Source organism: Columba livia, chromosome 5, assembly GCF_036013475.1.
Source record: "Columba livia isolate bColLiv1 breed racing homer chromosome 5, bColLiv1.pat.W.v2, whole genome shotgun sequence".
Lineage (NCBI taxonomy): Eukaryota > Metazoa > Chordata > Aves > Columbiformes > Columbidae > Columba > Columba livia.
Window position 1 is genome coordinate 43,609,015 of NC_088606.1, and position 12,258 is coordinate 43,621,272.

A 12,258-nucleotide genomic window follows, 5' to 3' on the forward strand; every position below is an offset into this window, starting at 1 on the left:
ACTGGGAATGGGTCTAAGAAAAATCACAGTATCACAGTATCACAGTATGTTTGGGATTGGAAGGGACCTCAAAAGATCACCTAGTCCAATCCCCCTGCTGGAGCAGGAACGCCTAGGTGAGGTCGCACAGGAACATGTCCAGGCGGGTTTTGAATGTCTCCAGAGGAGACTCCACAACCTCCCTGGGCAGCCTGTTCCAGTGCTCTGTCACCCTTACTGAGAAAAAGTTTTTTCTCAAATTTAAGTGGAACCTCTTGTGTTCCAGCTTGATCCCATTACCCCTTCTCCTATCATTGTTTGCCACCGAGAAGAGCCTGGCTCCATCCTCATGGCACTCACCCTTTATATATTTATAAGCATTAATAAGGTCACCCCTCAGTCTCCTCTTCTCCAAACTAAAATGACCCAGCTCCCTCAGCCTTTCTTCATAAGGGAGATGCTCCACTCCCTTAATCATCTTCGTTGCCCTACGCTGGACCCTCTCCAGCAGTTCCCTGTCCTTCCTGAACTGAGGGGCCCAGAACTGGACACAATATTCCAGATGTGGTCTCACCAGGGCGGAGTAGAGGGGAAGGAGAACTTCTCTTGACCTACTAACCACCCCCCTTGTAATACACCCCAGGATGCCATTGGCCTTCCTGGCCACAAGGGCACAGTGCTGGCTCATGGTCATCCTGTTGTCCACCAGGACCCCCAGGTCCCTTTCCCCTACACTGCTCTCTAATATGTAATTTCCCAACCTATACTGGAACCTGGGGTTGTTCCTGCCCAGATGCAGGACTCTACACTTTCCCTTGTTAAATTTCATTAGGTTATTCCCCACCCAACTCTCCAGCCTGTCCAGGTCCCGCTGGATGGCAGCACAGCCTTCTGGCGTGTCAGTCACTCCTCCCAGCTTAGTGTCATCAGCAAACTTGCTGATAGTACACTCTATTCCCTCGTCTAAATCGTTAATGAATATATTGAATAATATTGGCCCCAGTACTGACCCCTGAGGCACTCCACTAGATACTGGCCTCCAACTAGACTCTGCACCATTGACTACCACTCTCTGGCTTCTCTCCTTAAGCCTTCTCTCCTTAAGGCTTCTCACCTCACTACTCTATTGTCTACACCACACCTCCTCAACTTAGCTGTGAGGATGCTGTGGGAGACTGTGTCACATGCTTTACTGAAGTCAAGGTAGACCACATCCACTGCTCTGCCATCATCCATCCACCTTGTTACATTCTCATAAAAGGCTATGAGGTTGGTCAAGCACGACTTACCCTTGGTAAAGCCATGCTGACTGCCCCTAATAACCCTCTTATCCTTGATATGCCTTGAGATGGCACCAAGGATAAGCTGTTCCATTACTTTCCCAGGGACAGAGGTGAGGCTGACCGGTCTATAATTACCCGGGTCCTCCTTCTTGCCCTTTTTGAAGACTGGAGTGACATTACATCCTTCTCTACCAGCACTGATTTTCCACACAAATCCTGGGATACTGAAACATAATCCTAGTGCGATTCCCACTCCACAAGTTACCCTCCCATCTCTGCTATTTAATGTCCCAAGAACACTGAAACATTCCAAGTGCACGGTGCGATATAAACTTCGAAAATGTGTAGAGGTTTCCCACACAAATGCTTAGGAAATAATAGTTACATTAACTGCCCTGAAATTCCACATCTACCTGAGTTCACCTGTGCTTATGTGCATTTTCAGGAAGCATTTTGATAAGCCACAGAAGCCATATGTGCTAAAGCAGCAGTCAGACAAGTGAGGGGTGCTTACACCGAGCAGGCCTCTCCCATGTCCCACTCTCACCCAGCAGACACCGAGCACGTAACTCTCTCATCATTAAATCTTGTGAGATTTCTGTCCATTGCAGGCATCGCTGAATTAAAAAGTCAAACTACCCTGAGCTTCGTCGCTGGGCAGACAGAAGAGCGTTGCGGCGGGGAGCTGCCCGTTGCAGACAGCGGCGCGGGCAGGGGCTTCGGGCAGCGCCTGCGGCTCCCGGCGAGCACCGACCGGCCCTGCCCGCCAGCGCGGACCGGCTGCCCGGGAGCTAAAGCCGACACTGGCAGAGGGATGTCTCCCCAGCGGGCCTATGCCCTGCCACCCCTCCCAGTGCCTCATCTCCTCGGAGCTCCCTGGCAGCAAGGATCGCCGCCGCGGCGCTTCAGCCGGGCGCTGCTCCGCGCACTCGCCCGTCGCCAGGGCGAAACCCCCCACCCCGGCCTTTGCCGCCGCCCTGCAGGGAAAGCGCAGCGGGCTCCCTCCCGCCGCGCCCGCAGCCCCTGCCGTGCGGAGCGGGGGGGATACCGGCCCCGTCCCGCAGGCCCAAGGCAGCCGCTCCGGCCCGGCCGCTGGGACAAGGGGACGCAGCAGAGAGCGGGTGTGGGGGGAAACGACCCCGGCGCGCATGCGCGCCGCGCGCTCCAGCGCTGCATGACGAGAGCGCTCCAGCATCACCAGCAGCCCGGCTCGCGCTCCCATAGGCTGCCTGCTCCCGGCAGGCGCGCGCCCGCGGCGGAGCTCTTCCTAGTGCGCTCGCGGGGACGCGCGCGCCGTCGCTGGCACCGTCGGTTGCTCTCGGCGCGCGCTGCCCGGCGTACGCCGCTGCTCGCTGTCAGCTGCTCGCGCGGCGCTCCCCGCCCTTGGCGCGCGCGCGCTGCCCGTGCCTCTCGCTCCGTCTTCTCAGTCCGCCCGCGGCTCCGTTACGCGGCGGCGGGTTCCTGCTCCTGTCTCCTCACCGCCCTCCCCCGCTCTGCTCGCCCCGGCGTCTGCCCGCGCCCAGCACCCTCGGCGACGGCAGCGCGGGCCCCGCCACCGGCGCCGGCACTCGGGTAAGGGGATGCGGGGGCTGAGGGGGAGCCGCGGCGGCGGGGAAGCGGGTACCAAGCCGAGACCGGGCTCCTCAGCCAGCGCTCCCCATCTCTTCTCCGGGCCTGGCACCGCCGCTGTTGCGACTCCGGCGCTGCTCAGCAACCGCCGCCGCCGGGGAGGGGTGTGTGTGTGTATGGCGGGGAGGGGGCCGGTCCCCTGCCGTGTGCCAGGGTCCCCGTGGGCTCCCTCACCTGAGGGGCGCTGGCGGGGCCTGAGCCGCCGAAGAGCGCGGCGGGGGCGCTGCGCCCAGTGGGGGAAGGGGAAGCCGGGGCTTGGCGGGCGGCTGGGGCATCACCGTCGGCAGCGGGGCCGAGCCGGGCCCAAAGAGGGGGGTGCGTGGGAGCCCGGGCGGCGGCGGCGTTGCCCCGGGGAGCGCGGCTGCCGCCGTTCCGTGCGTCGCGGCCGCAGGCGGCCTCCAACTTTCCTTGTCCCAGGAACTGCGGCCGTACGACGGGACGCCTTGTTTTGAGAGAGAGAAGTACACGGGAAACGGGCTTTATGGACGGACCTTCCAGTCTGGGGCTGCCTGGTAGCTTGAGGAAGTGCTTGTCTTAGAAGGGTGCAGAGTTATCGGTTGCTCCTTGGGGCTCTTCCCACTGCGACCTTTACCGTATTTCAGCACATTTAACTGCTTTGGTTAAGGATTCTGTTACTGATAAGGCTCCAGCGATTTCGTTCAGTGGTCAAGTTTGTGCTTAATGTATCCTCAGGTCTTTCATATGTGTGTGGGAGAGGGTACCCACTGTGTTATAGATGCTTTCCAAAGACCAGGCTGTGACCCTCTGCTTTCAGAAGCTCATGATTGAGGGTACAAGAATAGGTAGAGACTATCATGGCATGGGCCAGGTTGTACCAAAAATCCTATGGGCATAGCTAGACATTTGCTGACAAATTGCTTGTTGAAAGACTCCAAGTTCTTTGGGGCAATACCTGTTCTATTGTCTTCAGTGCATGCATGGTATAGTGTGCAGTACTGTAACGTGGTCAACACACTGTGATCCATATGCTGTGTGAACATGGATGTGGAAGACAGCCATGTGTCTAGAACATTTTCACTTTGTGATCATACGTCAGCTGAAATATGTGTTTCAGTATACACATGTACATTTGTACATATATGTTTACTTCCTCCCTCTACCCTAGAATGCAGTGTTTAAGGTCTAGGCATTAACTGAAAGCTAATGGTGTAAATACTTAACAAAGATGGTTTAGGTATGAAAAAGTTTTTGATTTTTTTTTTTTAAATCATCCTCCACTGTAAATTGTTAAAAGACTTCAGAAAAGTCTGAACTGAGAAAGCAACATTGTATGTGCTGCTGCTGCTGCTACTGCTGCTGCTGCTGCTGCTTGGGGTGGTTTTACAGAAGGCTCTTCTGCAATTCTTTCCATTATTAAAGAAAGCTGCTATTAGGAGTTGGTGATTATGCTTTGATGTACTTTCAGTAACATCTGTTTCTCTGGTTATTACAGGTGTCCTTACTGCCAGATTTTCATTGATACTTACTAGGATCTTGTATGCATAAATACATGTACCTTAAACTGACAAACTAGAGTATTGCAAAGTTTGCATATTTTCCCAGCAACACATAATGAGAAAACCTTTTTTCAGTGTTGAAAGTGTATTTAATTATTCATATTTTCTGAGCAAGCAGTTCATTGAGGGAAGGGTAGGAATCAACCTAGTGTGTTGAATCATTCAAATTCACCCTTTTAGTGTTGTAGCTGCCAGGACATTTGACAACTGGGAAATACCGAGGATCAGGTTGGAAGATGAAGTTGTTCTCTTCCCCATTCTCTCTCTTCCCCTCTCTCTCTCTCTCTTCCCCTCTCTCTCTCTCTCTTCCCCTCTCTCTCTCTCTCTTCCCCTCTCTCTCTCTCTCTTCCCCTCTCTCTCTCTCTCTTCCCCTCTCTCTCTCTCTCTTCCCCTCTCTCTCTCTCTCTTCCCCTCTCTCTCTCTCTCTTCCCCTCTCTCTCTCTCTCTTCCCCTCTCTCTCTCTCTCTTCCCCTCTCTCTCTCTTCCCCTCTCTCTCTCTCTCTTCCCCTCTCTCTCTCTCTTCCCCTCTCTCTCTCTCTTCCCCTCTCTCTCTCCTTTACTCTTCTGTCTTCATTTGCTTTAAATTTTGGCAGTTTCATTAGCTAACTGAAAAGATATTAGTTCTAGCTAATATTAGAACAAGAAAAAAGGTTAGCTATGCTTGCTGGAGTAGAAGTAGAGCTAACTTACCTTAAGTGAATTAGTAAAGGTAGTACTAAAACACATAGGGGCCTCCTTTTGTTTTGACATCTGTGGTTCATAATCAGTTTATTTGGATGGTAAACAGAGGCTTGATTGTATAATGGAATGTTTATGTATTATAAATATTGCAGAACATTCATAGGATTAATCTGAAAAATTATATTTTGGGTCCATTCTTGTCTCTCTGTAGCTGTATATAATTACTGCTCTGTCTGTCAGATCTATTCTAAACCAATGATATTCCCAGTCTTAGAATTTACGTACAGTAAAAAATAATAAACAATAATTTTACATATACATTAGCTGATCACTGTCTTCATTGACATTTAAGGGTATAAAGATGAAGAAGATTTGGACTTGAGTATTTAAATCCCATTGCAGAGTCAGAATTTAAAATAAAATGTAATTACTATAATCTTAGGCTGGTCTGGAGGGGGAGCTAGTGTCAAAGCAAAAAGTGACAATTTTTTTCTAGACTCATTCAAAAGCTTGCCGTTTGGTCATAGAATATGCTTCTGATACAATAAGAAAAACAAATGCAGATGATGCATACTATGTATGATTACATTAATATGCATCTATTTTATATGATGAATGTAATCTGCAAGTGAAGTGATGTGTGTGTATTTTAGGGAAACAGTGCATGTGTTTTGCTATTATGCAACAAAAACTATAATCAAAGAACTTTGAAGTTGCAAGATCAAGCTCTCATAAATCATGAAATGCCAGAATTAGGGATTTTTGTAAGAACTGTAATTTGGCCTGTAAATATATGGTTAAATGTTACACTTTTCTCTACAATGTTTCTTTCAGTATATAGCATAGAATGGCATAGATCGTGTTCAGTGAGCAATACTGAATCTTATTTCTTGGTATCGAATAATGTGCGGCCTCACTATTTGTTATGTGCTGTTCGTACTGTACCGTCTTAATTTCCTCTTTTGCTGTTTCATTACCTTAAGCCTAGTGTCTACCTGCAATACCTATCTTATTAATAGCACACTTGCCAACATTTCTAGTGCATATGGCAAAGCCTTCATATAATACAGTGTCATTATTTAATTTTTTTAGCATCTTATTCAGTAATACAGCAAGAGTACCTTGCACACAAGGGCACAGAGAATAAGGTTAAATCATCTTCAATTTTTGTGATGTGACTAGATTTTTTTTTAACTGAGTGTTAGGTTTTGGGTACTCATCTGTTAAAAATAATTCTTTGCATTTAAACAAAGTGTTCAATGTGCTAGATTAAAAAAAGGCAGGAAGCCTGATGGGCAGGAGGAAGCTTTCTATCATGTGGGACTGTATTACAGCATGTAAGTCTTTAGGAAGGCTGTAATGTGTGTATGAGACTTCTGCAACTTGAGCTAACAGAGGATATTTCATTAGTAATTTGTAATGCATTTGTGGTCCAAATCCTATGGTCTGTGAATGGTTTTCTGAGATTTTTAAGTGTTTCAAAGTAGTGACAAAACTCTGGAATCTTGGGTTCTATTCCAAGCTCTGGGAATGAGCATGTTCTAGTGGATACTGATTTTTCTGCTTATTCCTTCTGTGGTATCTACTTAAATATATTTCTGTCCCAATCTGTTTTGCCCTATTCTGAAATTTTTATCACAGTCTTGTTTTCCCTACATAAACAGTTTGTTTCTTGCTCAAGGACTTCTTATCTGAGGTCCAGAACTGCTGTGCAGGCAGTTTCTAATTAATAAATTGTTTATCCCAGTGTTCTTTCACTATTTGAATCCTATCCAGCAATTTGAACTCCTGTCTGCTGATCTCAGGCTTCTGTCCACTATTGTCAGCTTCACATCCAGTTCTCTATCATGGCTAGGATCTGTCTTCTCTGTGTTCTGTGTTTCCACTGGCTACTGCTCTGTCTTGTAAAGTTTTCCAGCTTTAGTGTTGTACTTCATTCCATTCTACCTGCCTAGCTGGTCTGTGTGGCCAAATGGACTGTGTCTGACAATGCTGATGGAGCTGGCCAGAGTCACAGTGAGGTCCTTCCTTAGCATCCTTGAAACATCTTGGAGATCAGGAGAGCTTTTCGATGACTGGAAAAGGACATATATTGCACCCTTCAAAACAGCCCACAATTTGGTCCAAGGAGCTAGAAAGCTGGCTGCCTTCCTTTTTCTCCTTGGGAAAATAAGGGCATGGGTGTTCTTGGAACGTGTTTCTGGGCACAAGAAGGAAATGATTTGGAACAATTGGCATGGATTTATCAAAGGTAAATCATTCAAGACTAGCCTGATTGCTTTCTATGGTAGAATGGCTGAATTGTTGTATGAGGGAAGAACAGTGGATTTAATTTACCTTGACGTAAGTGAGGCTTTCAACTCTGTCTCCAACAATATTCTTGTACTCACATTTGGACATTACAGTCTGAATGGATGGAGAACTAGATGGGTAAACTCAGAAAGTAGTGGTTAATGTGTCATATGTGGAGGTTGGTAACAAGTGAGGTACTACAGGGGTTCATCCCACGAAGGTGATGGAGTGTCCAGTTGTGGCTGCAGATGATACCAAATTGAGAGGAATAATTGATATGCATGAGGACAGGGCCTGCCATTCAGAAGGACTTTGGCACTGTAGACACAAGACATATCTGGACCCTGATGAAATTCAACAAGGACAAATGCAAAGCCCTGAAGGAAAGAGCACCTTGCAGTGATACAGGCTCGGGACTGACTGGCTGGGAAGCAACTCTGCTGGAGAAACCTGGGGTCCTGGTGGACAGCACTGTGGCCGAGGGCTAGCAGCAGCATGCCCCTGCAGAAAAGAAGGGCAACAACATCCTGGGCTGTATTAACAGGAACTTCCAGCAGATGGAAGGAATTGATTATCCCTCTCTGCTTGGTGCTCATCAGGCCACATAGAGTACAGCACCCTATACACTTCAATACAAGAAAGACAACAGAAATGAATTTGGTGGAGGGCTACCAAGATGGTTAGGGAGCTGGAGTACTTGCACTTTGAGAAGAGTGTGAGAGAGCTGGATTTGTTCAGCTGGAGAAGAGGTAGCTTTAGGGGGATCTAACAACAACCTGCTGGTGTCTTTGAGGAGATCTTTGAGAAGATGTTGTCAGGTCCTTCACTGAGGCGTCTGGTGGGAGGACACAAGGCAGCGGTCATAAATTGAAACAAAGAAGGATCAGACTAGATATAAGGAGAAACTTTCTCTCCATGACCGTAGTTAAGATGTGGAAGAGGTTACCCAGAGAAGCCTCTGTCTTAGAGGTTTTCAAGACCCAACTGGATAAAGATGAGTAACCTGTTCTGATCTCATGGTTGACTTTACTTTGAGTAGGAGGTTGGACTAGGGACATCTGGAGATCCCTTCCAACCTGTATTATCCTGTAAGTCTACAACTGTGAATGCTTAGCTCTCGGAAGCCTTATACTGGAATGCAGTCAGTACAGACAGAATCTGTAGGTGACTCAGCTATAACATATCAAAAGAAAAGCAATAACAGTAACATTACAGTGAACTTGACAAAAACATCATTTGTGTGTCAGGATATGCATTTTGCTGTCCCTTAGGAGGATATATGTGGAGTTTAAAGCATGCAAGTGATTAAACTTTTTAAAGTAAAAATTGACTTTTGCAATGTGGTGGAAGTGTATTTTTCTATAGCTTTCCTTGGAAAGGGGAAAAATGTTCTACTTGCAAAGTGTTTTGCTTACACTCAAGTAGCTCATCTTTGAGATGGACACATGTCACAGAATGGGTCATACTGGAAAGCCTTTGGCAACTTAAAAGAAACTGAAAAATGAATCTTCTACAAGGAAATATCTGGCAGCCTTAAAAATAGCTGATGTTTCTGGGTCATTTGTCATGATATGTATGTAAATTCATGTTATATAGCTCATGATGCATCATTTCAAGGTGGTGATTTTCTATCTGTTAAATCAGTTGCAGTCAATTCTGAGGTGTGTCCCCCCTCCTCCCCATACATGATTCCCATACATGAGGTTCCCTCACATAATTATTGTTTCTTTCTGTTGTTTTACCCCCTCCCTTCCTCCTTTCCTTCTTCCTCCACATTTTCAAAGTGGGGACAGGGGACGAATAAAATAAGAGAAGCAGTCCTAAGATACAAGGAACTGTGACTAACTCTTTCCAAACCTTTTAAAAAGGTAAAAAAACCAGACCACATAAAAAGAAAGTGCAGAAGCTATCTAAGCATACTAAGCCTTGGTACAACACCACAAAGGTGTCTCACTGAAATAAAACCATAAATAGGGGAAACAAAATAATGAATATATTGTAACTGTATTGGAAGACTTTTGGCTACAGGTCTCCAAATCAAAAGAGTTAACTGTAGCAAAGAGCTATTGTTAAATGACAGGCTGGGGAGGCTGGGGATTTGTTAGTGTGTTTTTTTGTTGTTGTTGTTGTTGTTTTGTTTGTTTTGTTTTTTGTTTGTTTTAATTTTAATTTTTGTTATTGAAGCATGAGATGCTGTGTAAGGAAGTCTTAAATGACCTTTTTGTGAAGTTTTTGCTGCTTTATGTGTATTTACTAACCTGTAGTCTTTAGGGATCCTTCCTAAGACAAGTAGTGATTTCTGAAGCAAAGCATAGTTTCCAGCAAGTCAACCATTTTACTTATTTCCATCAAATATTAGATATTAATAAAACATAATTTACATATTTTATTTTGAGGTGTGATACATTAAAAATAAAATGAAACACTGCAGGTATTAGTAATTCTAGATTTTGGTGAAGTTTGTACTGCTACAATTGCTTTATAATAGCAATATTAATTCTGAACATAAATACTCTTTAGGAGCCTGCTTTCATTATATGTTTGCTTCATAACTTTATAGTGGTAAGGTGAATAATTTTCTCTAGTAATAGAGAGTTTCTTTTGTGAGACAGTTAATAGCAATATGTATCACCATGACATTATTAATTCTGTGAGCTAAACACTATTTTAGAAGGTTTTGGTACTTTGCTGTATCTTACAGAAGTTGATTCTGACTTGCTGTGTGTTAGAAGCTTTCTTCAAAGCATTGCTCTTCCAAAAGATTTTGTATAAGAACAGTAAGAATTCTTTTCCAACAACCTCCCAATGTTCATCTTTAGTTTATTAAATTACTTATGTTGAACTCCATCATAATTTGGTTAGAACTTGCACAATGTCATGGTAACTTTTTATGGTAAGTCTGATTTGTATGGGTATAAGTACATTTGTCAAGCTTTTTTCAGCTCAAAGTTCTTGAACATCTTTGCCTATCAGGAGATTTCTGTTGTTCTGTTTCCAAAATGTGAGCTTTCATATTGCCTGTAGCCTTTGTCTTTAGCTCCATGCCTCTATGATGATAAAACATGTGATATACCTGAAGCAAGTATAGAGGTTTCTGATAGGGTGTACTTAGCTGACATCTTGTCTCTTTCTGGATGTCGGCTAAACAGCTTCCTCTCTTTGACAATCAGCAGATGAGTGTATGCTTGAGACAGAACAATTTTTGCTGTTGCAGCATATGTAGCATGTTGATGGTCTCTTTTCTCTCTTCTCTTCTCTCACCCTGAGTTGTATAAGGCTGGGTTTTAGTCTTAATGTCTTCAGTCTTTAGTTTTTCTTAGCTGCAAGCGTTTGTTCCTTATTTAGGGAAAGGTTTAAATTCACAGAAGAAAAATATCCTTTTTTTAAAAAAATATATTCATTATTTTGTTTCCCCTATTTATGGTTTTATTTCAGTGAGACACCTTTGTGTTGTTGTACCAAGGCTTAGTATGCTTAGATAGCTTCTGCACTTTCTTTTTATGTGGTCTGTTTTTTTTACCTTTTTAAAAGGTTTGGAAAGAGTTAGTCACAGTTCACAATCTTCTGGATGCATGTCTTCACATTTCTGTTTATTAAGTCTGTTTCACAATTCTGCTGGGATTTTTTTTTTTGTTTTGTTTTTTTTTTTTTTTTTTTTTTGTTTGTTTTTGTTTTAGTGGAACAACATCTTACTTTTTGATCTGTCCATTGCTTGGGGTGTTTTCAAGTTATAGGAGTTATGGCAGTATGAATTACACCTTTCCTCTGATGTAGTCCACTGTTTAGGACACAGTGGCATTGGAAGATGCTTTCCTCAAGTTCTTCATTGCAGATGTCTAGTCAGTGCTCTGGATTTTGTGTTTAACTCTTAGATGTTCTCTCTGTAACTTTTATTGTCTTTTGGCTTCAGTGAAGTGGTGCTGGATTAAGTATCAATAATGTTAAGTTTGCCCTACCAGGCTGTAAAGATGGATGGCAATTTGGGTAATATGACAGCTTACATTACACCCTATAACAACATCTTCAAACTCTGCAGATGTGAATAGACTTTGTGTACTTCCTAGGGAGCAGGGGATGTTGACCCTTAGGAGGCTGTTAATGGTTTCTTCTGATGTCATTTTTTTTCTTCAGTGACAGCAGGACCTTGGAATGCATGTGATAAAGCCCTTTTATCCTTCTTCACCTGATTACAATGGATAGCGCTCTTAGAGGATGAGAGATTCAGTACAACCTAGAGCAAAGAGATGTTGGTCTCTCCAGGAGTTAGACATACATGTAAGATACAGAGATTTCAGCAGGATTTAAAATGCTTCTTGGATTTTCCTGTACAATGTATTGCAGTGTCATGCAAAGGTAAAGATAGATAATAATTCTGTAGATTCTGTGTCTACAGAAGTGCTGAGAGAACATTGTCTTTCTTCAGTTGATTGCCCTTCAGATCTTTGTATGTGTGCACAAAATCACTTGCTTGCAGTTTATCCTCAGGCATGCTGAACACACATCTCTAGTTGCTTCAGGCTATTGGGTCAAGAATAGGAAATATCCCAAGTACTGAAATCTGACAGCAGGGTCGTAAAACCATGTCTTGAGATGTAACAAGTTATTCTGGTATTCTCAACCAGAGATGTTGTGATCCTAGACCCTCCACAGAATGAGTTTGGGACACAGTTTTACAGAACTTTTTTTGCTTACTTCCAAGACCACTTTTTTTCTAAAGTCCTACAGGACATAAGATCAGGCTGTCCCTGCTTACAAAAACAGTTAAAATTTTATGACCAACTATATATTCAGTTGGGACTTCCAGGACTCTGCCTTTCGTGGCACATTTTCATATGCAGATTGTGAGTACATCTGCTATTCCAACTGTGTCAACCTCA

At 44.5% G+C, this 12,258-nt stretch overlaps 1 protein-coding gene across 10 annotated transcripts in view; it reads left to right on the forward strand.

The window, feature by feature from the left end:
• The first annotated feature begins 2,518 nt into the window (after window positions 1-2,518).
• The window catches only part of FUT8 (fucosyltransferase 8), a 130,516-nt gene continuing 120,776 nt past the window's right edge, over window positions 2,519-12,258 (forward strand). For 4 of the 10 annotated variants that reach the window (XM_065066033.1, XM_065066029.1, XM_065066032.1 and 1 more), the window contains exon 1: window positions 2,530-2,834. The gene's annotated coding sequence lies outside the window, so the exon portion shown is untranslated. Of the gene's footprint in view, window positions 2,835-2,886; window positions 2,996-12,258 lie in introns of those variants that run through there. The other 6 variants (XM_065066037.1, XM_065066035.1, XR_010473255.1 and 3 more) reach the window with 6 other exon arrangements.